Consider the following 25195-nt stretch of genomic DNA (forward strand, 5'->3'; position numbering starts at 1 on the left):
CAGAGTGTGTTTGAATTATAAGATCAGTTCTAGGTGAATAAGAACTTGTTCTCAGTGGAGAAATCTTTTATTGCTCCTAGAACACGGTGGTGCAAAGCTTGCCTTGTACCATTCGGCTAATTTTATTTTTTATTTAATCGTAGCCCCATTTCCCACCAAAAAGAAAAGGAAAGAAACTTGGTCTAAAAATAGCCAGTTGTCTGATTTCACACAAAGAGTGGGGAGTAAGAATTGGGGGCTGGAGAATCCAAAGGAAGGCTGATGTCATTCGCTGTCACCAGCACCCACCTAAAGGAGAGCAGAATAATAAAAATAATTTTTTTTATTTGGCAACATGTTTCTCTTTATTCACAAGGCTAATTTTAAATGTGGCTATTCCGATTTTATTGGTGATGTAATTTTCTATCTCGTAGAAAACTGAATTCTATTGATCAATAAAAAATAATGAATATGGGGTGAGTAGGACAAATATAATGTTCATTTCGCCCATGAATTTGATCAATATCTACAGCTAAACTCTATACTTAAAGCAAAATATATCCTTTTATTTTTTAATGAATCTTTAAAGCGATCTTCATTTTCTTTGTATTAATGCAGAGTTAAAAAGATACATTCGGAAAGCACTCGGGAGAGACTTCTGGGAGAGCGAGGTCCTGGTGACTCTGGGGGCATCTAGACGTGGTGGCTTGTGGGGAGGCCGGGGTGAAAGGGCCCCTCCAGGGCTTTGGTGGTGAAGGAAAGTCAAGAGCCAAAAGTGTAGGCTGTGTTCACTCTGAGCTGGGGAGCCCTCAAAGCGTGTAACAGAAGAGGGAAAGGAGCGAGGGAAGCAGAAGCAGACAAGGGACAATATGGCAGTCGACGGGACAGTTGACGGAGCAGGGGAAAACACCTCTCCGGAAAGATTCCAGGAAGATAGGGAAAAGGAAGGAGGGAGGGAGCCCACCCTGAATGGCACGGCTCTTGTCCTTTTTTGAGCATTACAGCTTCCTCTTTTCAGCATCTACAGCAGCTTGTAATAATCATGGTTCCCACCCCCGGTCCCCCTAATTCTGGGCCAAGCACTTGTGCTGAGTGACAAATTCAAGCAGCCCTGTGAGAAAGGGACTGCTCTAATGGCCACCTAATCCTGAAGGTAGTGAGGTTCAGGAGAGACAGCACCCACCTGCACACCCCCAGCTGGCAAGGGCCACATCCTGTGGTCACATCTGCCACTGGAGTCCACACCGGCCCGCGCCCCAGGCAGGGGCTGCCCAAAGTGCAAATCCCAAAGAGGCAGTGTGGACCTGGTGGATGGGTCACCTACACCCGAAGGTCACTCAGGCTATGACCCAAGCACACCCCAGTCACTCATTTCCAGCTGGGAGAACGGGACAGAATCCTGAGTGGTAGGGTGGGGGGTCCCAGGGCGGGCAAGGGGAAGGGGCCAGCCCCCCTGTCTGTTTCCCTGGGGTGGGGAGGACGAAGGAGCCTTCATCTGGACCCCACTGGAGCACGGCGGAGGGAACAGCCCTGCATCCACCTTCTACCCCGGTCTCCAGGGCTTGCTCTAGAGTAATTTCGTCAAACTGCAATTTTAAATAGCCAGGGCTTTATTTTTGGAATCCCAGAATGTGAGCCGGGTTTAATGAACCCAAAGCTATAATGTTTTACTTCTCCTTTGATAAAAATTTGTATTTCATATTTTAAAAATTGCACTCATTCTGCCAGTTGGTGTTACCAGCCAAGCATGACCCATCCGTGCAACATTCACAAACTGTGCTTTTTCTTGGTCACCACGTCTTTGTAATAGTTTAGCCATATGCTGAAAAATCAGAGCGAGGTTGGATTAACGTCCAGGTGGCACTCCCATGAATTAGAGGGGTAGGTCACTCCGGATTTCCTGAGTACACCCAGGATCTTTCCTGCTCGTTGCAAGTTCACCCACGTGTTCAGAATGTTGATTGCAAAAGGCAGCGAGCGATATTCACCAAAGACCAAAACTCCGGAGCTGCTCTCTCAGTTATGGAGGGAAACAGAGTGGTGCACTCTCTCCCCCTCCGGCTGTTTTCCTTAACACATTGGTGAGACTTAGACACTTAACGGCCTTTCAAGGAGAAGATACGCGGTGCTCACTGAAACGAGTTAAACATATACTGTGTTTTTCTATGTAGATACACTTTTTGATTTTACAAGAAGATAGATTGCATGCCTGCCTTATGACATTTGTCTCGTGTGTGAGGCTCCCGATGTCTTTCCTTAAGCAATCCCCATATTGTTTGATCGTTTGGGTTTTTTCTTAACCAGGACATGTTCGTTCTTACAAATAACCCTTTGAGGAAAATCACTTTGACTACATCTATGTGTGTATGTCCGTGATTTTTTGCACGGGGTAAATTGCCAGGAGTGAAATTGCTTTGTATTTTTCTTGCCAAAATGTCTTCCACAAAGGTCGTATCGATTCACCCTGCCAATGGCAGTGCATGTGAATGTTGTTGTCCTCATCCTCACCAGGGGTCTGTCTGTCCCCCTGTCCATCCATCCATTCATCCTTCTAACTGTTGTGAACATTTGTTCATCGAGGAGGTGACAGTGGTGGTGAATGTTTCACTGTGTTAAAATTTCCAGTTTTGAATATTGTGGGTTTATTTGGGAGTTATGTTTCATCTTGGCAAATGCCCTCTTCTTTTGTCCCATTTCTCCACTGGGGCTTTTATTTTTTTTTATTTTTTTATTTTTTTGGTATCAATTTGTAAAAGCTCTGCTTGTATATTGTAGCATCCAAATTTTCTCAATTTACTGTTAGCATTTTAATCTTTCTCAACACTTTCTGATACCAACAATTACAGTTAACGTACCAATATTTTCCTCTCTAGTTTCTTTCTTTCTTTCTTTCTTTCTTCTTTCTTTCTTTCTTTCTTTCTTTCTTTCTTTCTTTCTTTCTTTCTTTCTTTCCTGGTGTCATCCTCACACAGGTTCCCCCATCCATATATGGTACAGGTGTTTTTATAATGTACTTTCTTCTATTTTTGATTTTATGATAAATTTAAATCCCTTTGGAATTTATCTGAGGCCCGAATCTAATTTATTTACTTTTCCTAAATGAATACTCATTTCCTCCAATACGATTTATTTCATCTTGATTTGAGGTGTCACTACTGTATTCTTTGGTCTGTTTCAAGATGTTCTCTTCCGTTCTGTGTATCTGTCTCTCTATGTGCGAGTAAAATGTTGTCATTTAATGGTCACTGATGTTTGTCTAGGCAAGGCCCCTCATTCTTCTTATTACCCTTAATAGAATTATTTTTTTCAAGTGCACTTTAGGATTATTTTATCACTTTCAATATATTCCTGTTGGGAATTTTATTAGAATTACCTAAAATTTATAGATTAATTTGGAGGAAGGGTTGATTTATTTAGTGTTCTGAGTCTCTTATACAGGAACACAGCACAGATTTCACAAATTTCTTACTGATTCTTAGTTATTTTGTTTCTTTGGTTGTGGACAGCATGTCTTGACACTTGTCTCCAACCCATGGGATAAAAAAACCTATCACACTTCCCTTTACGCCTTTTGTCTACCAACCCCTCCATTTTTGTTAAAATAGTTGGACTTTTTCACGCAGATAATTACCTCTGTCATTGTTATTACATTACTTAATATGGGTTTTCCACCTCTAAGACATTTTTGACATGTGCATTTAGTTTCATTGTCATGTTAAAAACGAATTTGGACATCAACTCTTGAATTTTTGTGGTTTTCTTCCTCCCTACTGGTTTTTTTTTCACAATGAATTCCCTTTTCCTGAAATGATGATTTTGATTTATTTTTTGGCTGGCTGAAGTTCAACTCTGAGTGATTCTCCTTTAGAACAGGCACATAGGGGTATATATAACTGATTAGTCATTTAAAGGGTGGTTTAGGTACCAACATAATTTCCCTCAAAACTTTGTAGATGATGCTCTGTTTGTTCTAGCATTTAGTGTCTTTCGGCATGAGATTGATTTATTATTAGAAATGATAGCAGTGTAAGTAATTTTCTCCCTCCCCCCCCCCCCGTGTAGATGACAGGAATATTTAAAATATTCATAATTAGTACATCTATGTGGATCATGGATTGCTATTATAATTATTATTTTGGTGCTGGGGAGTTCATTATCTATAAAAACGTACAGTTAAGGGAAAGAAAATGTTCTTCAGCAAAGAGAAACTCTTTACTAATAAGTCTTTCTGTGTGCGCTTCTGGGATTCCTAAACATACATGGCAAAGTCTCCAGAGACTTCCTCTGTGTGCCATCTTTCTGTTCACCCACCACATTCCTACTTTGTATCTAGCCTTGGAATCTGGGAAAATAAAAACAGTGAATAAATCATAGAGTGTTTTCTGGATTTTCCAGTGTGTTCTTTGTTAGTTCCTTTATTTAAAAACATCACACACACACACACACACACACACACACACACACACATGCCTTTTCTTCATTCCCTTTTCATAGATTCATGTTCTTCTCAGCAGTGAGAAGGAACTAGACACTCTGTGTTGGACAGACCCCAGGATGCCCCACGTTCACCCCCCATAAAATCACTTCCCTTTGAATGTGGGCAGGAACTATGACCTGTTTCTACTATAGAATATGTCAAAGGAGATGGGATGTCACTGTCATGATTGGGTTACGTCACATGGTCAAGGAGAAGAGATGCTACTCCCGAGTGCTTGTGTGTGAGCATGTGCGTGTGCGTGTACATATTTCTCATGTTCACGTGCATGAGAGAGATTCTCACTGCTGACCCTAAGCAGCAGTCAGCCACGTGGTTAACAGCCATTGAAAAAGGGCTATAAAGCAGGGAGTTACTGGAAATCTTGGAGCCACGGCTAGGAAGACATGAAACCCTCAATTAAGCCACATGGGAATGATCTCGGTCGATAAGCCTAGTGAGGATGGAAGCAGATTTTGTACCAGTTGGGTCTCCGGATGAGAATACGTCCCGGGACAGCATGGGGTTCGCAGCCTCTGGAGACCCTGGGCAGAGGACCCCGTTAGGCTGTGCTCAGACTCCTGATCCACAGAAACCTGGAGATAATAAATGTGCACTCTTTTAGGCCACTAAATTTGTAGTGATTCGTTACCCGGCAAGAGAAAAATGATGTTCTCTCAACTATCCTGCTATTTCCTGAGTATCTCAGTTTCGCAGGCAAATGTTTGTGATGATTTTTTAGACGGGTCTATTTCTTTTGAAATTCACCATCTTTTCATGTGCCCAGTAGATTGTTCACTGCATGTTTTTTAGTGCTGGACCCTATGAATGTATTGGAGGCCCAGGTAAACAGTAATGAGCGTTTCTTAGATGTACTGATGTTCAGCTTTGCCAGCAAGAAGGACCAGAACTTTGATCAACTGGAAGCTTTCGCTCCAGAATTACTTCCCCTTCACCATTCCCAAGAACCTCTTTTCCCTGTTTCTTGGGTAGCCTGGGGTTGGAAAATAGGGATGTGGCCCAGCTAACTGTGCAGTTTCTCTTATTAGGACCATGGTAGCGGGTCCCTGCCCTGAAAGTTAGAGCCGCCACAGATTCTGGTCTGTCACCTCCCTGTTGTCACCTCAAGGGACTGTGTGGGTTCTGGAGACCTGGAGGCCACCATATTTCAAGTGTCCACACTTGTCGGAGGGTCAGGCTGGAGGAAGGATGCCCTCTGCTTCCTCCCCAGACCCTGAACCACACCTCACAGAAATTCCTCAAAGTCTCTAGGGTGTGCATGGTATCCTTTCCTCTCTTCCGTCATGGACAGACTTTTTCCCATTTTTATATGCCTTTGAACATCTGAACATTAAATGTATGGGATCGGTTCAATCACTCAGCAAATATTCTTTAAAAGCTGGTTTGTAAAAAGAAGCTGGATAGGCATTTTGCATTTTAATTATCTAAAGCTTTTGACAGGCTACAGCAAATGAAGCAGCTTCCCTTTGATGGTCCAAAGTGACCGTGTGCGTATGAAATATCCTACAATTTTAGTTTTGTAGAAAACTAATTAAAAACATTAATGTTTTTCTTAATCTAAATATTAAGTCCTGCTCACATTTCATCCATGATGTTAACGGATAATCTGGAAATGTTTTTGTTGACCCCTTTGGCCATGGACTGTATTAGGACAGTCCAAGGAAAGCCAGGAGAAGCCCTTCATTATGGCAGTCAGTTCTCACCAGGGCTTGGCCTCTGAGAGCCCACGCCACTCCTGACCGTGACCTTTCCCGTGAGCGGGCTCCATAGTGCCCGTGGACAGCAGTGGTGTCCTCTGGGAGTCGTTCTGACATGCCGAGCCTTGCCCTTCTCACCCACCCATTCCCCTGCATCTTCCTGGGTTTTCCCTCTCTCACACAAGCTTCTGGAGCTCAAAGTCTGCGAGAATCCCAAACCCTGTGCTCCAGTTTGCAGCTGTGGGGAAGCCAATGGAGGGTGAAAACTTTCTAACTCATTTGTCTAGAAAGAAAATGCATCCCCTTCTTTCACCACTAGAGTTATCTGACTGTTTCTGCCAATGGCCTTGGCCATCCAGATCAGTGCCTGGTTAAGGGCTGTCTTCAGTGTGGTCCTGAAAGACAGAAAAGCTTTGGCTGTCACCTTGGCCGAAGGGATCCTGACTTCCAGAGCAGTGTCTGAGAACAGGGGGCAGCTCATGGGATGTTTGTCTCTGGTCCACAAAGAAGAAAGTCCAGAAATTGGGAAGCAGTGTTTGGAAGCCGAATTATTAAAGCTCATGGACTTTCATAATTAAAATTATGGTTTCATATATTCCATATCTCTGCTTTTAAAATTTTTATCTAGTAATTCATTTTTCGTTTACTCTACTTTACCAGAGACAGTTTGAGAACTGTGCCCAGAAAATGAAACCTGTCTGCTCTCCCCAGCGGGCTTGGGAGCAGGGCAAGGAAAGCGAAATTTCATTTAACTCTTTCTGAGTCTACAGCATGAAAAAGTGACCACAACCTGGAAACATCAGTTTCTTTTAATAAAGCATCCTATGGGCCAACCAACCATCATTGGAGTTGAAAAGGAACGATGTTTGGGTGAGCTACCACAAACAGAAGCATCTCAACGTAATGACTGTTTCCACATCTACAGAGGAATAGTGGGTGAGCCAACAGGAGATTTGCTTCACTGAAGCAAATGATACTCTTTACAACTTGATGTCTTTTTCTCAAATATGCCCTCATCCACACAATGTCAGTCCTCTTTCTAGAAGATGTTTCTTTTCATCTTTGCTAGTTATGAAACAGACTCAAGAAATACATCTCTTGGTAATGTGTATATGTTTTGGCTGAATCAGATCTTTCAGATAGCTTTGATCTCCAAAAACGAAGACAATTCTCTCTTAGGAGATAAGCTTAAAAATTAGTTTCTGGGGCGCCTGGGTAACTCAGTTGGTTGAGGGTCCGAATCTTGATTTTGGCTCAGGTCATGATCTCACAGTTCATGACATGGAGTCCTGAGTCAGGCTTGGTGCTGACAGTTAGGAACCCTCTTGGGATTCCCTCTCTCCCTCTCTTTCTGCCCCTCCTCCACTTGCACGTATGCTCTCTCTCTCTCTCTCTCAAAATAAATAAACATTAAAAAATAGTTTCTTAAGTTGTTAATCAGGAAAAAATTAACAAAAATTCCATTCTCATTATTACTGTTTCAACTCTTTATATTATTGGCGACTTCCAAAAGAGTTGCTTGAAGTATTTTTCTTCAAAATCTAACTGTTCGGTTTTTTTTTTTTGTCTTGTTTTGATTATTGTGCTTTTGGTATTCCAGCTTGGGGCATGAGAATAATTAGGACAATTGGAAATATATTAAAATTAAAAAAAACCACTAACAACATAAAATCCGGTGGACATAAATAATATATATTGTATAAACATCAGTGGCTGTAAACGATGGTTACAGACACAAATTGTTTAGGTGGATCTTAAATGTTTTCGATTTGGGCAACCAGGAGTTGCCAATCAGAAAATGGTCTCTGCCCTAATTTTAGGAAAAAAATGATCCTACTTTGCATTTTGTTTTCTGATTGCATGCTTTCTGCTTACATCGTCTCCAGTTTCGTCACTGACCTGAGTTCATACCAAAGGGATACTGTAATTTCAGGTGGCATCATTGTGGTCTCAGTATTTTCCAACGTGGAGGAGGGCAGAAGAATGGGCTTGCTGACCTTGTCCTGGACCACACGGGGTTACTGGGAAGCTGCTTTTGTCTTCCTAGGACAGCCGTAGTTTAACGAATGCAACTTCTCTAGAGGACAGGGTGTATCTCCCTAAAACCACCCCCAGAACCTTGGTCCCACTAGAAGTCCCTCCCAATCTCCTTGAGGCTCCACTGCCCGACATTTTCAATCAGGACTGAGTCAGCAAGACTATCTGGACAGAACATGCTCACAGGGCTTTGGGAAAAAAACAAAAGAAAGCAAAGTGAAGCCATGCTTTCAGTTAAGGGCTTTGACATCAGTTCAAATCTACTCTTTCAATTTGGAGCTTTGCCTGGGAGGTACAAAGCTTAGCCTGTCATCATAAGACATGGGATACTTCTCAAATGATTCTGTAAACTTTCAAGATCATCAGGAGCCCATTGATCTACACCCTTGTCTTCTGCTCATTAGGCACACAGTCTCCATTCTTATGAGCCTCATTGCTGAATCCCACAGAGTAGAATTCAACAAATACCGTTACTCACCTGGCGGCCGAAGCAGGTGTCAGTCCTGGTGGCTGTGTGCTGGTGGTACCCTCCTGTGCCATAATGAAAATGAGGAATACATAGACAAATGTAGGTGTTTCTTTAGTCTGGGAAACCGTTTTTCTTTGTCTGAAGATACCTGACCAATTACAACAGTGAGCAACATACATGCATCGCATAGAGGTGGACGCCTGGGCGTGTGCTCGCTATCCAGACTTAGGTTTATAGACCTCTAGGCTGTAGACCCAACTCCGGTTCCATTTAGGTCTAAGCTTTAAAGTCACATTGCAGGAGCCAATAGTCGATGATAGCTGAAAGAAATTCTATGCCAATGCACTTATCAGGGTAAGGAATTCAACCTTTGGCCAGCTAAGATGATGCGTTTACAGCATGGAAATTCTGATGCATTTACAAAGTCTTGTTGATTTCACATCCACTGAAATTTGTTTTTCCTTTCATGTCTGCTCAAGCCGGGGAGACACAGGTAGAAAGAAATCTTATCAGACCGTAAGTTAGTTACTTTCAGTTCCAATAATTGTAGATTTCAGAGTATCAATTTCTGGTGCTCTAAAGCATGTCCACCCTTTTGCTTCTACAAATTGATTAAGCTTTTTATTTGATATCACAGGAGCCTCTGGAGAGTTCTGACCTATATTTCAACCTTTGAAGAAATTCATACCCACAAGATATTTCTGCTGGACAATCTTCAAGGTCATTAATATAATGCTTAGAAATTTTCAGCCGAAAGTGGATTTAATCAGAGCCTTTCTCTGTGTGTCTCCTCATAGCATGAGTTAAAAAGTGTTTTGCCTTTTAAGTTCCTTAGAAAGACAACCTTTATTATATTTTCTGCACACCTTTAAATGCAGGCAGTCAAGGGGATTTTAGGACAAGGCATGATAAAATTAATACCACAAAATAATAACACAAACTGGCCCGAAGGTATAAATTATAAATGTTGATGAAAAAAAACAAGTCGAAGAAACAACTTTAAAGTTCTTTATATGGTTCTTGGTACAAATTTATACCAGACATTTCGATGGGAACTTAAATACGTATTTAAATTGTTTGTTTAATGTATATACGATTGCCAGGTAGAGGCGACCAGAGAGGTGAATGGGTTGGGTGAGGGGAAAATGTTTTGTCAGGTTTTTCACCGTTGAAATGTATGTCATACTGAGACATCTGGAGATGGTGGCAAAGATAAGCAGCTGAAAATGTCTGGGTCACCTGTGTTATACCCGTTCACAGCACAGGATACTGTAATAAATAAGGCCGCCTATGTGCTAATGGCTAGTCCATCAGTTAAAAAAGACCTGAGAAACAACGAAAGATGAGGAAGTATGTGTGAGTCTGGAACGCTAGGGCCACATTCTAATTACTATGACCATTCGCATTTCTGAGAGTAGAACATCACAGAAGGGCGCCATCACCAGCCGTGGGACAAAGTTTGCAGAGGGAGAGCATGCCTGACAGAGGTCACCCCTTGGAACTGCTTTGAGAAATGCCATCATTTTATCACATGAAGTAATTCAAGGCACTTCATTTACTGTGTAAAAACGTGTCATCCGCTCTTTTTCAGGCATTTCTGGAAACAAACAAACAAGGCTTAGAGAAAAATGACACATCAAAACCCAGGTTGTGAGTCATCAGATTTAGACTTCAATCTCATCAACAACAGCTCCTTCAAGTGTCATGACCGATGCAAGCAGCTACCTTTTGTCCCCAGAATCGTGCGTCACAAAGAAATGTTTGGCCTGAGTCCGTGAATGAACTCTCTTCCATCCCATGTGCCATAGTCCTGGCTGCAGACATTTGTTGAGGAAAATAAACTACTAGAGAACTACTAATGAAATATAAGGTGGTATATAATGAAATATTAGGGAACATCAACGAAGTGACCCCTAAAATACAGTTAAAGATAATCCATGGCTTGGTTTTCTTTAAGTAGTAGGAATTCAGGGACACGTACTCTCTGATTATGAATGGGACTTGTGTATTTCTCCCTTTATTTCTGCCCTTTCATTTATGAATTTTAATGCTTTGTTCTTAGTTGCAACATATTTGGGATTTTTGTGTCTTACAGATGAAGAAACTGAGCATCGTCTCCTTTTTATTGTGTAATGCCTTTCTTTATCTTTTTTTGAGTTTATTTATTTTGAAAGAAAGAGAGAGAGAGAGAGAGAGAGAGAGAACAAGTAGGGGAGGGGAAGAGAGATAGAAGCCCAATTAGGCTCCGTGTCGTCAGTGTGGAGCTCCAAGAGGGGCTCAAATTCACAAACCATGAGATCATGAGCTGAGCCAAAATCAAGAGTCGGATGCTTAACCAACTGAGCCACCCAGGTGCCCCTATAACCTCTGCCTTTTAATTAGAGGTTTTTAGTTCACTTAATTTTAATGTAATTATTGATGTGGTTTCAGCTAAGTCTATCATCTTCCTTTGTTTTCTTTTTGTTGTGATTGTTGTTCATTTTTTGTTCCTTTTATGCCTTCTTTTGTGTAAATCAACTATTTTTTATTATTTAATTTTATTTCCTTATTGGCTTCTTAGCTATAGTTCTCCTTTTTCTCCTTCTCCTCCTCCTCCTCCTTCTCCTCCTCCTCCTCATCGTCCTCCTCCTCCTCCTTCTTCTTCTTCTTCTTCTTCTTCTTCTTCTTCTTCTTCTTCTTCTTCTTCTTCTTTGTATGTGTGTTACTAGTAACACACCTGCTAAACTTATCTATTTAGAATCTACGACTGTACTTCTTCACATGTCACATTTCATCCTTAACATCTGACATGTCTTATTTCCCACTTTACATTTCTATCATTTCATGAGACACCTGACACTTGCTACTTCCTGCTACAACCTTCATACTTTACAGTTTACAAATGGAACCACTGCCTAATAGCATAATTCTACCCTACCCCCACACTTTGTGAAATTTCTGTCATATCTTTTATTGATATATACATTATGGCTTCATCTTACAATGTTTTTATTTGGGACTTAAGTGTTCATTCTGCTTTTAAGAAGATTGTAAGAAGTAAGGAAGCATACGTTTTAAATATTCACCCATCTGTTTAGCATTTTTGTCTTCTTGTTTCTTTCCTGTAGATCCAACCTTCCACCTGGCTCCTTTGGCCTAAAGATCTTTTAGTGTGTATTGTAGGACAGATTACTGAGGACGAATTCTTTCAGATTTTGTTTATCTGAACGAACACACTGCTATTTCATTTTTGGTTTTGAAGGATATTTTCAGTAGATGTAGTAGAGGTTAACAATGTTTACCTCAATTCTTTTTTTTCTTAATGTTTACTTATTTATTTTTGAAAGAGAGTGAGTAGAGGAGGGGCAGTGAGAGAGGGAGACAGAGAATCCTAAGCAGGTTCTGCACTGTCAGCACAGAGCCTGGCATAGCACTTAAACGCATGAACCTTGAAATCGTGACCTGAGCTGAAATTAAGAGGTCGGCGCTCAACCGCCTGAGCCACCCAAGCTCTCCTGTGTTTACTTCAGTTCTCGAAGCCATTTTATCTCATTGTCTTTTGGCCTCCATTGTTTCCTGTGGGAAATCAGTTATTTTTCTTACCCTTGTTCTGCTGTATATAAGCTACTTTTCTGTGGTTGTTTTCAATATTTTTTCTTCGTCTTTAATTTTTAGCCGTATAACTATGATCTATCTTATTGTAGTTTTCTCCATATTTATCCTGCTTGAAGTTCACCGAACTTAAATATGTAAATGAAGGCTCTTTTGTGAAATTTCTGGAATTTCCAGCCATTATACCTTCAACTATTTTTTTTTTTTCTGCCTCATTCATACTCTCTTCTCTTTCTCGGGCACTGAGGGCATCTAATGTCGTCCCGAAGATCTCTAAGAGTCTGTTTATTTTTCTTCAATATGTTTTCTCTTTCTGTGGTTCAGACTGGGTATTTCTACTGATTGTACCACATACTCACTGACTCTTTCCTCTACTATCTCCGAGCTTCTGTCAGGCCTAGCCAGTGAGTTTTTCATTTCAGTATTTACTTTTAAGGTATATAATTTCCATTTGGCTCCTTTTTATAGTTTCCATTTATCTGCCTATAGTTATTCTTTCAATCATGAAGATAGCATTTTTTTCATTAGCTGACTGTTTTTTAAATTTGATTCTTTGAACATATATATACACATATATATACATATATATGTGTGTGTGTATATATATATATATATATATATATATACTAGCTGTTTTAAAGATTTTATTGCCTGAAATTAACATATGGGCTATCTCAAGTTAGTTTCTATTGACTGAATTCAAATGTTCCTACCTATTCATACATCTGCTGGGTTTTTTTTGTTGTTTTTTTTTTTGAAAGCTGGACACTGGAAATTATTTGTTACAGTGACTCTGGATTCTGTTATCTATCCCCAAAGAAACTTGGTTCTTGTTCTTAGCAGGAGGTTCAAATATAGGCTGATCTTGTTGACTTTTGTAGGCTTGGTTTTATGTTGTGTCTGTGCAGGACCGTGGAGCCTGAAGGGTTTCCCAAACCAGGCTAACAGAATTGAGTATCGAAACACTGTCTCCTTGCAGATAATATCTGAGTTTGTTTTCACTCTTTGTTAGGGCTTTCTAGAACAACTCTTATTCTAGGATGCAGTCTTTACTCCTAGGGTGAGGCCTCAGTGAGCATTTAGTTGCATGCCTATGGCATTCAAGAGGTATCCATGGAGCCTGTCCACTGAGGCAGGGCCCCACTCTGGTGTCCTCAGTACTGCTGTCCTCTCCCCGGTGCTTGACCTCTCGTATTTCTGTGCGGTGTTCAGCCCTGTTTCATTTGCTATTTGGTGGGCTCAGGTAGTCTTGCCCCTCAAGTGCATAGCACGGCCCTAGCCTCAGACTTGCAAGGGTTTCCAACATGGATGCTGGGGTTCCTTCTGTTACTTCTCCTCTGGTACTATTTCCCGCTCTATAGATTTGAGTCACTTGAGCTGCCCTGAACTTTGGTGAATGTTTCCTAAACTCAGTGGGGTTGTTAAACTCTGGATCATGGATGACAACTGTCCTTTGGGGGAAAAAAAAAGAAAATTGTGGGGCTCACATCATGATCGTTTCTCTCAGGGATTCTTTTCTCTCTCTCTCTTTAAATATAATCTATTGTCAAATTGGCTAACATACAGTGTGTAAAGTGTGCTCTTGGTTTTTGGAGTAGATTCCCGTGGGTCATCGCTTACATACAACACCCAGTGCTCATCCCGACAAGTGCCCTCCTCAATGCCCATCCCCCATTTCCCCCTCTCCCCTACCCCTCCATCTACCCTCAGTTTGTTCTCTGTATTTAAGAGTCTCTTATGGTTTGCCTTCCCCCCTCTCTGTCTGTATTTTTTTCTCCCTTCCCTTCCCCCATGGCCTTCTGTTAAGTTTCTCAGGATCCACATATGAGTGAAAACATATGATATCTGTCCTCTGACTGACTTATTTCACTCAACATAATACCTTCCAGTTCCATCCACATTGCCGCAAATGGCATAATTTCATTCTTTCTCATTGTCAAGTAGTATTCCGTTGTATATATAAACCACATCTTCTTTATCCATTCATCAGTTGATGGGCATTTACGCTCTTTCCATAATTTGGCTATTGGGGTACACGTGGCCCTATGCATCAGCACTCCTGTATCCCTTGGGTAAACTCCTAGTAGTGCTATTGCTGGGTCGTAGGGTGATTCTATTTTTAACTTTTTGAGGAACGTCCACACTGTTTTCCAGAGCAGCTGCACCAGTTTGCATTCCCACCAACGGTGCAAGAGGGTTCCTGCTTCTCCACATCGTCGCCAACATGTGTTGTTTCCTGAGTTGTTCCTTTTAGCCACTCTGACTGGAGTGAGGTCATATCTCAGTGTGGTTTCGATTTGTGTTTCCCAGGGATTCTGGTCTGATGTGTTCAGTTGTTCAGTACCTGGAAACAATTGCCTCATCTATTTTTGTCCATCCTCATGGTTATGGCTGCTGGACTGGTTTGGTACAGTTACTCCAATATGGCTACCAGCATCTTTTAATAAAAGTCTTAACTTATTTTCTGTGTACACTAAAATTTGACCAATATAATTATAAGTAAATCATGCATAGCAATTATAGTTACAGGACAGAGTGCAATTATTGAAATATTGACAATGTACAAAATAACAAAAGTCAGAGGTTGGGACAAAGGGAAATAGATAAAAGTGATGCTATTCTAATATCCTGATTTTCCTACAATAGTGTTCAATAGATATCACCTCAAGTTAAATTTTCAGAATTTAGATATATTATTAAAATTACAACTGTAGCCTCTAGAAGAGGCAATGGGAAGGAAGGTAGAAATAAAGAAAGTGAGCTCGGGACACCTGGGTGGCTCAGTCGGTTGAGTGTCTGACTTCGGCTCAGGTCATGATCTCACAGCTTGTGAGTTCGAGTCCCGCGTCGGGCTCTGTGCTGACAGCTCGGAGCCTGGAGCCTGCTTTGGATTCTGTGTCTCCCTCTCTCTCTGCCCCTCCCCGAGCTGTTACTCTGTCTCTCAAAAGTAAATAAATGTAAAAACAACAAATTAAAAAAAAATATAAAAGAAACTGGGGCATCTGGGCGGCTCAGTCAGTTAAGCGTCTGACTCTTGATTTTGGCTCAGATCATGATCTCACAGTTGGTGGGTTTGAGCCCCATGTTGGGCTCCACACTGACAGTATGTAGCCTGCTTGGGATTCTCTCCCTCTCTCTCTGCCTCTCTCCCACTCGTGCTCTCTTTCTTTCTTTCAGTAAATAAACACTTAAAAAACATAAAAGAATAACATCGGATAGGGACTGTGTTCAAGTCTCAACATAAGCAAGATACATTTGATTAATTCGAACCTCCCATTCAGGGTCTGGGTTACTGGCCCTCTCCCCGTGTACAACTCTGCATTTTAAGTTACAATTGTATCCACAGAGCTTCAAAGACTTGGAGGGTTTCTGGGTGCTAAGCACCCGGCGTTTTTTACTGTGAGATTTCAAACATTTAGATTGTGAGAAATATAGAAGATATTAATAGAATTTACGCCTTTCCAACCGGCTACTTGAAGACACAGAGGGAACGTGAACACCTCATTGTGCCTTCCCAGCTGCTTCTCTGTTTTTCTCCCTCCCACATCACCTGACTTGCTCTTCCTGGAGCCTCTGAAATAACAATAAAAAGAGAACGAAGAATCAATTAAAAATGCCTTTTACTGTGCGTCTGTCCTTGGCAGGGGCAACACGGCACTCTGCACTTAAACTGAAACTTTAGAAAGGCTGTTTGGGTTTAGAGGCCAAATTAAATGTTGTGAACGCTTCACTCTCTGGCGATGTGTTTCAGCGACCCCGTATTTAAGACGACATCAATCGTTTATGATCTGAAACTTGGTTTGGGAGCATAGGTTCTCGTTGAATAAAATAAGCATCTTCCCAGGCTTTCCCAGAGAGTTTCTTAGGGTTTGACATTCTTTTCACCTTGACATTTATGCTAAAATTTAGAGTGCTTGATCTTTCCCACTGCCGCTCCTTTTTTTTTTTTTTTAAACTAAATGGGGAAAACGATAAAAATCCTTGCAATAGTTGTGAAAAGGAAAAAAAAAAAGGCAGCTTCAGAGCTGCTGGTGAAGAGCTCATTGTGGGGGAAATGCAATTTTGGGTGACTGCAAAGTCCTTTTGGGATAAAGCCTGGAGAAGCCCAATCCCGTAATCTTGGTAATGACATTAGAAAGCATTATTCTGCAAACATTTCAGGCTAAGCCCATGTCTACATTTGCCTGGATTCTAGCAAAGAAGTACAAACATTTTGTTGCTTTCCTCGTGCTCATCAATAGTCACAAAACCATCACTTTATCATCCGGAGAGTATGCTGTATTTGACCTTTGGAATCTACTAATATGCTACTCCCTGACTTATTTGCAGGTGAACTCTGGATCATTTGTATACTCATTACTTCATGGAAGGACCCTCATCTAAGGCCAAACCGCTAATAGAAAGAAGCTGCACCTTCATTTTGCAGAAGAGGCAAACTGAAAATAGCTTTTTGGGGTGTTCTTTTAAAAAAGGAGTTTGAAGACACAAACTATTTTTATCTATTATAAAATGCCCTATTTGTATCACAGTGACTGACATATGGTAGGACTCAATGAATATTAACTGAATGATGTAGAGAACATAGACTGTTCCAGAGATAGAGCAGTGACCAGAGTGAAAAAGGATTTTGGACCAAACAGAAACCTCCATGACCAAATGGTCCTTACCTACATAACAGCCTCTTCTACACTGAGGCCAGGTCTGATCTAAAACCTCCAATGCTCAATTTTGATAAAATTAAGAGCGAGAATTCAAAATAAAAACACCGCTAAAGCATAAAACACAAAACATACGTGTATGCTGAAATAAACTCGGCTTCTTCCTAAATTTTCTAGTGGAGCGTTCTGGGGAAAATTCATTAGGGAGCTCTCTCTTTCTCTCTGCACATATTTGTCTGGGTTTTGGATAAGTCAGCACCAGTTGTGGGTTACTGTCAATAAACTGGAGACAGAAATGGTAAGGTGAGAGCAGACATTTCCCAGAGACGTTCGTATCTGGAAACACTGATAAGCGTCCGAAGGCAGGGAGAGAATGAATGTCCACAGTTGAGGGTCCTCCCAGAGGCCTCCCTGCCTTACTGCTTTCCCTTCTGTGCACAGGGTCTCTATCTCAAGAGGATCAGGAAATGGAACATAATCTACTGCAGGGTGCTCCAAAGGAAACATGCAGAATGTCCACTTCAAGGCACGGCTAGATAAAGAAAGACATTTGAAAATAAGAATCTGAGCTGAACAGGAAATGCTAACGGGTTGGGAACAAAAAGTATGCTTTTAATTAGAGAAATGGTATCCCCAAGATCACTTTTTTCCAAGGCTTTAATAAATCTTTTCTTTATTCTATCTTCCAGCTTTAAAATTGCTTCATTACTCTTTTATATTTTAAACACAATACGTAGACCTGGTTAAAAAAGTCAACCCGGAACCCGCCCCCTAACCAAATTAAAATAGAAACGCCTTCTCGATAACCTCCAGTCCTGCTCTGCACGGGTAATCACTCTTCAGCGTTTTGTTTCTTGGGTAAACTCCCAGAAACTTTGTTTTCTTTCACAAACACACACACAGATTGTTTTGCGCCTTTTCGGAGAAACATAGGCCTGTGATCGGGCCACAGTATCGTTTGAAACTTGAATTGTTTGTGAACGTCATAACCTGGGGATGTTGGCAGCTTCCTCTGTGGTTTTTTTTTTTTTTTTTTTTTAATGACATTAGAGGGGACAGTGTAGATATTTGTCAGGATGCATCAGCATTCAGGCTTCTCCCAGTTTTTTTGCCTCTTTGAGCATCCATGAATACATCTCTTTGTGAACTTTATCTGTAGAACAAATTCCCTGACGTGGAAGTGATTGGTTAATATCATTTGAGAATAATAATCCTATTTCATAATCCCTTGAAATTCCATCAGTGCAGCCCAGGGCCGGGTACCTGGTTCCCACCCTCCTGGCCTGGATAGGTAAGGATTGTTTTCTGAAGGCCTTTTCAATCTGCATTGCTTTCATTACAAGGTAAGGAGAGAGTCTTCTCAGATTTTACTGGTCATGTGTATTAGTTCTCTTTTCTGTCTGGATCTCCTGTCACTGTTCTAACCATTTTTTATTCTGATATTTTGTACAGCACTTTACCAGTCACATTACAAAATTTTTTTCTTAATTAAATATCTGTGCCTCATCATTTTTTCTTTATTTGTTTTACGATACAATGTTTTAAAGTTTTTGTTATTAAATATGTGCGTAACCAGATCACACATGTCCTTTCTGGCTTCTTGGGTTTTGTGTTTTGCTAAGGGCTTGCCCACTTCAATGTAATGCTAAAAATAAAACGGCCCTCAGTTTTTTTCTTCTAATGGTTTTATACTTTCATTTTTACATTTAGATTTATCTGATTTATCTGGAAATAATTTTGGTCAAGAAAGAGAGGTAGAAATTCCAAATGTCTGATCTCTGATCTCATCCTTATGGATTTAAAATTCCACCTTTATCCCATTTAAAATTCCCAGATGTATTTTGTTTATACTTGGCCTTTTAAAATCTCTCCTCTTAATTCCACTGTCTCCTTCTGAGTCAGCACTTAACTACCTGAAGTTTTGAAGCTTTCACATGCACATTAATATCTGCTACAATGAGTATATAGTGATTTATTTTTTTGAGAATTTCTCTGGCTTTTATACTATTTATAGTATTTTGGTCTTTTTAAATGAACTTTGGAATAACTTCTTATCTTCCCCACAAAATATCTTATTGGGCATTTATGGATTAAGTTGGTGAGAACTGATAACTTTATTTTTTTAAGGATTTTTTTAAAGTGTATTTATTTATTTTGAGAGAGGGAGCAGGGGGGAAGGGCAGAGAGAGAGAGAAAGAGAGAGAGAATCCCAAGCAGGTTCCACACTCAGTGCAGAGCCCGATGTGGGGCTCAGACTCATGAAACATGAGATCATGACCCGAGTTGAAATCGAGAGTCGGATGCTTAACGGACTGAGCCCCCCAGGCATCCCACAATAACTGTAACTTTATGGTATTGAATCTTCCTATAGCCAAGTACCAAATATGTGTTTAAATTTGCTCAAGACTTCTTGTATGTCTTTCAAATGGTGTTTTATTTTATTGGTCACTTACTTGCTAATATCAAAGAAGCTGTTTCCCCCTCCCCTATTTGATTTCCTATCTGGTTATTTTCCATATATAGGAAAACTATTGATTTTATATGGCAATTTTCACTAGCCTCTGGACTAAATTCTCTTCCTACTTGTATTGGTTTTAACAGCTGTTTGCCTTGGCTCTTTCGGGTATATAGTCACTGTTTGCAAATAACCATAACTTTACCTTCTCCTTTCTGTCTTTTGTCTATTACCTCTCTATTGCATTGATATTTTCAAAACAATGTGACATGACTCTCTGATTTTGTTTTTAGTAGCAAATAAGCTTGTGGGAAACAAAAGTGTCCCAGGGCTTGGTACATTGTCTGGCCCAGAGGTGACACTCAATCAGTGTATAAGGAGCAAATCAAGACTACCAGCTTCCCAGCCACGGGAGGCATCGATGGCCCCAGTAAAACAGTTGTACAGAGTACCTACTGTGTGCCTGGCACTGTACTGGGTGCCGGGACCTGGCAGTGGTGAGACAGAATCTCTATTTTGCCAAATGTATCGCAGGCGATATTTTGCAAACGTGCAGGAGGTCCAAGAGAAGGAAATTGCTGTCTTTTCTATTTTATTGATGAAGAAACTGCTCAAGCTGCTTAATCTCTTTTAGGGTGTTGAAGAGAAACTACAAAAGAAGAATTCTTTATAAAGTTAATGCCAAGGCAAGATTGCGGGGTAACATCTCAGGCTTCAGCATTAATTTTGCCATACGATTTTGGTTGGCTGTTTGGCATTCAGTTCTTAATCTGTTACAAGTTTGTAGTTTTGAATTTTGAAGGGCTTTGCAATTTTATTGACTTCTAAGTTCTGCTTCCAGCTTCTAGTGAAATGAATATATATATATATATATATATATATGGTTTTCCTTCTATGATTTGTTTGTGAGGTGAATAACAGTAACAACTTTGATAAAACTAAATCATTCTTATCTTATATTTCTGGGATAAATCCTACTTAGCCAAGACATGTTTTTGATACATTACAGTATTCATTGGTTAATAATGTACTTAGGATTTCGAGTCTGTTAATAAACAAGACAGTTCAATTTTCTTCTCCTCGAGTGTTATTTGCTAATGCTGGTTTCAAGGTTATTCATAAATGAGCTGAGATTTTTCTTTCTATTTCTGTTTCCTAGAATACTTTGAATAAGATATGAATTGCCTGTCCTTCCGATCTTATGAACTATAGAAGTAAAACCTTCTGGACCTTTGTCATTCTTTTGAGTGATATGAGGCATATTTGTGGCACTGCTTTTTTTTTTTTTTTTAAATGGTTATAGACGAATTCTTTTTTGACATCTGGAAGGTAGAAGGGTTTTATTAAAAAAATACAAAAAAATTTACAATGAAAGAAAATTGGTAAATGTGGGTGTGTTAAAATGAAATTTTTGTTCGACAAACGATTTCATAAAAAATGTGAAAGATAAGCTATAATTTGGTAAAAGGTGTTTGCAACTGTTACGGGTTGACTCATGTCCCCTCCGAAGCAGAGATGTCCAAGCCCTAACCCCCTAGTACCTCAGAATGTACTTTGTCTGGAGATAAGGCCTTTTCACATGTCATTAGTTAAGCTGAGTTCAGACGGGAGGAGGGCAGGGCTCTAATCCCATACGACTGCGGTCCTTGTAAACAGAGGGGGATTTGAACACAGATGCAAGGAGGAGAGGCCGTGTGAAGACAGAGGCAGAGATTGTGTGGTGATGCTGTTACAAGCAGGGGGTACCTGGAGCTGCCCAGAGCTTGCAGAGGCTGGGAAGGGTTTGGAGGCAGTGTGGCCCTGAGCCTTGACTTTGCACTTGTCGCCTCCGGGACCGTAAGGGCAAGTTTCTGTTGTTTTAAGCCACAAAGTTTGTATTGTTTTGTCACGGCAGCCCTAGGAAATGATTACAGTAACGTATACTTTCCAAATGATCGGTGTCTGGGACATATCAAGACATCCCACAAACTGGGGCGCCTGGGTGGCTCAGTCGGTTGAATGTCCAACTTTGGCTCAGGTCACGATCTCACAGTATGTAAGTTCGAGCCCCGTGTCGGGCTCTATGCTGACGGCTCAGAACCTGGAGCCTGCTTCGGATTCTGTGTCTTCCTCTCTCTGTCCCTTTCCCAGTCACTCTGGGTGTCTCTCTCTCTCTCTCTCTCTCTCTCTCAAAAATAAATACACATTTTAAAAAACATTAAAGAAAATAAACCCTAAAAGTTAACAAGGAAAAGATGAACCACCCAATGGAAAAATGGGCAAAAAGTATAAATTGGGAAAATACGAATATCGGAGGAAAATGACTCAGGTGACCGTGTGATGCAGCGTAGGCCTGCAGTGAGATGTCTTCCTACCCATTAGCGGGGAAAATGCTGCTAAGTTGCACATGTCTCTGTGTTTGCAAGGATGTGGGGAAAGTGGATTTGATTTCCTATCTGATTATTTTCCGTATATAGGAAAACTATTGATCTAGCAAGTATTGCTGGGGTGAAGGAGGGGATGGGCTTCCCGTCTCTGCCAAGAGGAGTTACCGCTCACCTAGGAACTTCCAACCGCACAGCATTGTTATCTGACACTTCTGGGGGCCAGATGTCCGGAGCGGGTCTCACCCCGCTAGGATCAGCCTGGGCAGGAGCCTCTAGGAGAGAATGGGCTCTGTTGCCCCTCGCGGCTTCTAGCCCTACATTCCTTTGCTCCCGGGCACCTTCCTCCACCTGCAAAGCCAGCAATGGTGCGCGGGTTCTTTCTCACATCACATCACTTTGCCACTGACTGTCCGGCCCCATCTTCCGTGTTGAAAGGACCCTGGTGATTGCACAGGCCCGCCTGGATAACCCAGCGCAATCTCTTTTTTTATCAAAGTCAGCTTATTAACAAACTTAATTCCCCCTTGTCATGGAACGTAACACATTTGAAGGTTTTGTGGATTAGGACGAGGACGTCTTTGGGAGGCCTCTTTTGTGCTTAGTACAGAGTGTGAATTGGTACATGCACTTGACAGAGTGATTCGGTAACACCTGGGGAAGTGCAGGTGTCTCCCCCGTCCAGCCCAGCCCCTCTGCTTCCAGGCAGCTTTCCAAAGAAACTCTCTCTCATCATGTGTCCAAGGAGACATCGAAAGGGTGTTCTTTTTTATTGCTGTATCAGCAAAAAAGTCTGGCTCTCCATCCACAGGGAAACAAGGGAGCGAATCATGGTTTGCGCACACGAAGGAAAACCATACACGAGTCAAAAATTAATGAACCAGATTCACACGCCTCGGTGTGAACAAGCAACACGCAAAATCAAGCTTAAAAAAAAATCAAGTGATTTTTTTAAAAAGTACAAATAACAACTTTTATGTAAACGGTTAAAAGACTCATCGAAAAGTGCACATCATTGATGGGAAAATAAATAGTAGTAACAGCGTAAAAGCCTATGTGAGGCTCACATTCACTTCACGGTAACGGTCAGGTTGGGGCGTGGCTGCAGCTGAAGCTGTAAAAATTTATTTCAAATATGTTTCAGTACAAATATGTTACATGCATTAAATATGGAGAAATAGGATCATATTATGTTAAACTAGGAAGGAGGTCAGTGTGTGGGCATCTTTATTGCTTTTTTTTTTCCCTTTTAAATAGATTTTAAATATTTCACAATTAAAAATAAAAAATATGCCATGAACAAAATAAGTTATTCTTCCGAAATAATACATGATCACCATGGCAAGTTGAGAAATACAAAAATTGTGATGAAGAAGGAAAAAGCTATGCTAACTCATAGTCTCTATATGGCACACAGGCGCATAGAAAAAAAAACTATCCCTGTAACAACACTGGGATTACATTATACACATAGTAAGCACATTTTTAAATATATTATGAATGTAATTCTAAAAATATTTTGACAGCATGGTTGTTAATGGCGATATAGTATTCCATTTAATAAAAATAACAAAAGTCTTCCTAATTGCTGGACACAAGTTATTGCTGACTTTTCACTGTTCTAAATGATGCTGTCACAAGCATCCTTGGGCAACCTGGCTCACGCATTTTTATTATTTCTGGAGGCACGATTCTTAGAGATTAAATTACTGGATCAAAAGGTGAGGATATTTCTGAGTCCCTCAGACACGTTGCCTAGTTGCTTCCAGAATGGTTTTTATCTACTCGATCCTCTCCGACCCTGGTTTTCTTTCCATTTTTAATCCACAGCTGAGTCTTGAATGGCTCTCTAAATCATTGAACGGTGCACTTATATTCCGTATCAGTTTGCTGGAGGCTTATTTTATTCTCATAGTTTAACATTTTCTAATACATGAGTGGAAACACTCACAGTATTAACTAGATGCTTAATAATCCTAAACTTCCCAGTTCATTAATGCTGGAAACTAGTCAATGTGTAGATCTCGCTGGTAATAGGTCACTGTATTATTATTTATCTTTTATTCCAAGCTACACCCCAGGATATGGGGGGAAAGACAATTTGCAGAATGTTGATGGTGATGATGATGATAATGATGATGATGATGATGGTGGTGGCAATTTGCCTATTGTGTGCGTGTGAATATTCAGATCACATCTTCGATGTTATTTTTCTGAGACCTGCAGGTAGCTGGTGGGCAGTGATGGACTGAGAGTTTAGAGACCATGCCTCCCCATTGCTTCCTTTATCTCCCATCAAATTAAGACCTGGATGCACGGTGTAACAGCTCCTGTGCATGTCTGCGTGGACACGTGGGATCTGTCACCGTATCCGCCGGGGTTTCTGACTTGGGTCAGCCACTTGGCAATTCGGAAGGGGGATGGGCTTGGGGAGCAGGACGCGATGTGGGTCTGGCTTCACGGCGCTGGGCTCTTCCCAGGCTAGACGCCCCCCTCCTGGCATCTCCCCGACTGCCTGCTCTGGGTTTCAGTCCGGTGCATCTGGCATCAGACAGCCAAGCAGAACCGGGTCTCTTGTTCCCCATTGCCAGTGGCAAGGAGAGAAAAGCAGAGGCAAAAATCTCATGCGAAGGCATCTGTTAATTTCTGTACATTTTCCATCAGGCCTCTCATTCCCGCTCCTTCTCCTCGAGCAGAGTCTGCCAGGCCAACTCTGCTTCCGGCTTCCGAGCCTCTCACCTTGTCCCCGGCGCCCCAGACGTGTCCTGAGGTCACAAACACCTTTCCAGAGAGGCCCCACTGCCAGGAGCACTGTCCTAAGCCCTTGAGCCCAGCAGCCCTGCAGGAAACTGGAGGAACAGAAGCCAGTCTCCTTGTGATTTTCTCGTGGCCCTGCTCTCTGTGTGTGCCTCTCTCCTAGAGAAGGGACTAACTCACCGAATGCAGGAGAGCAGCCTGGGGGCAAGACCACCAACCTATAGCCAATTTCATGTAGATTTGCTGGGAGCCTCAGGTGAGCCCAGCCACGTGGGGTTCGGCTTGTGCCAAGAGCTGGAAACAGAGTCTGGGATCGGGAGGAGACGCACCCCCTCCGGCTGTTTGGGGGTGTGGGTGGGATACCGAGGGGAGCTGCTAGGGGGGTAGAGGTGTGTCTCCGGCTGATGTTCACGGAACACCCCTTCCTCGGGTGTGTGAGCGACGCGCCCGCCCCGCGCTAAGTGCGCGATCTCACGATGAAGCGGGAAGTCTAGCGAGGCAAGCACCCAGCCTGCGTGTCACGGGTCTTGGTCTTGGGTGATTTCCCACTTTTTCTGTGGCATTCCAAATTCTCTTTGAAGCCCTTAATGGACCAGCGTTCAAAGGGTGTTTTGATGATTTATGTCTAGCTTTCAGGGCCATCGTGACAAGACCGGAATCAAGATGTCTTGCTCACGGTTCCCCGAGACATTTT

Source organism: Panthera pardus, unplaced genomic scaffold (genome assembly GCF_024362965.1).
Source record: "Panthera pardus isolate Hobbes unplaced genomic scaffold, ASM2436296v1 HiC_scaffold_22, whole genome shotgun sequence".
In the NCBI taxonomy this organism is placed as follows: Eukaryota; Metazoa; Chordata; class Mammalia; order Carnivora; family Felidae; genus Panthera; species Panthera pardus.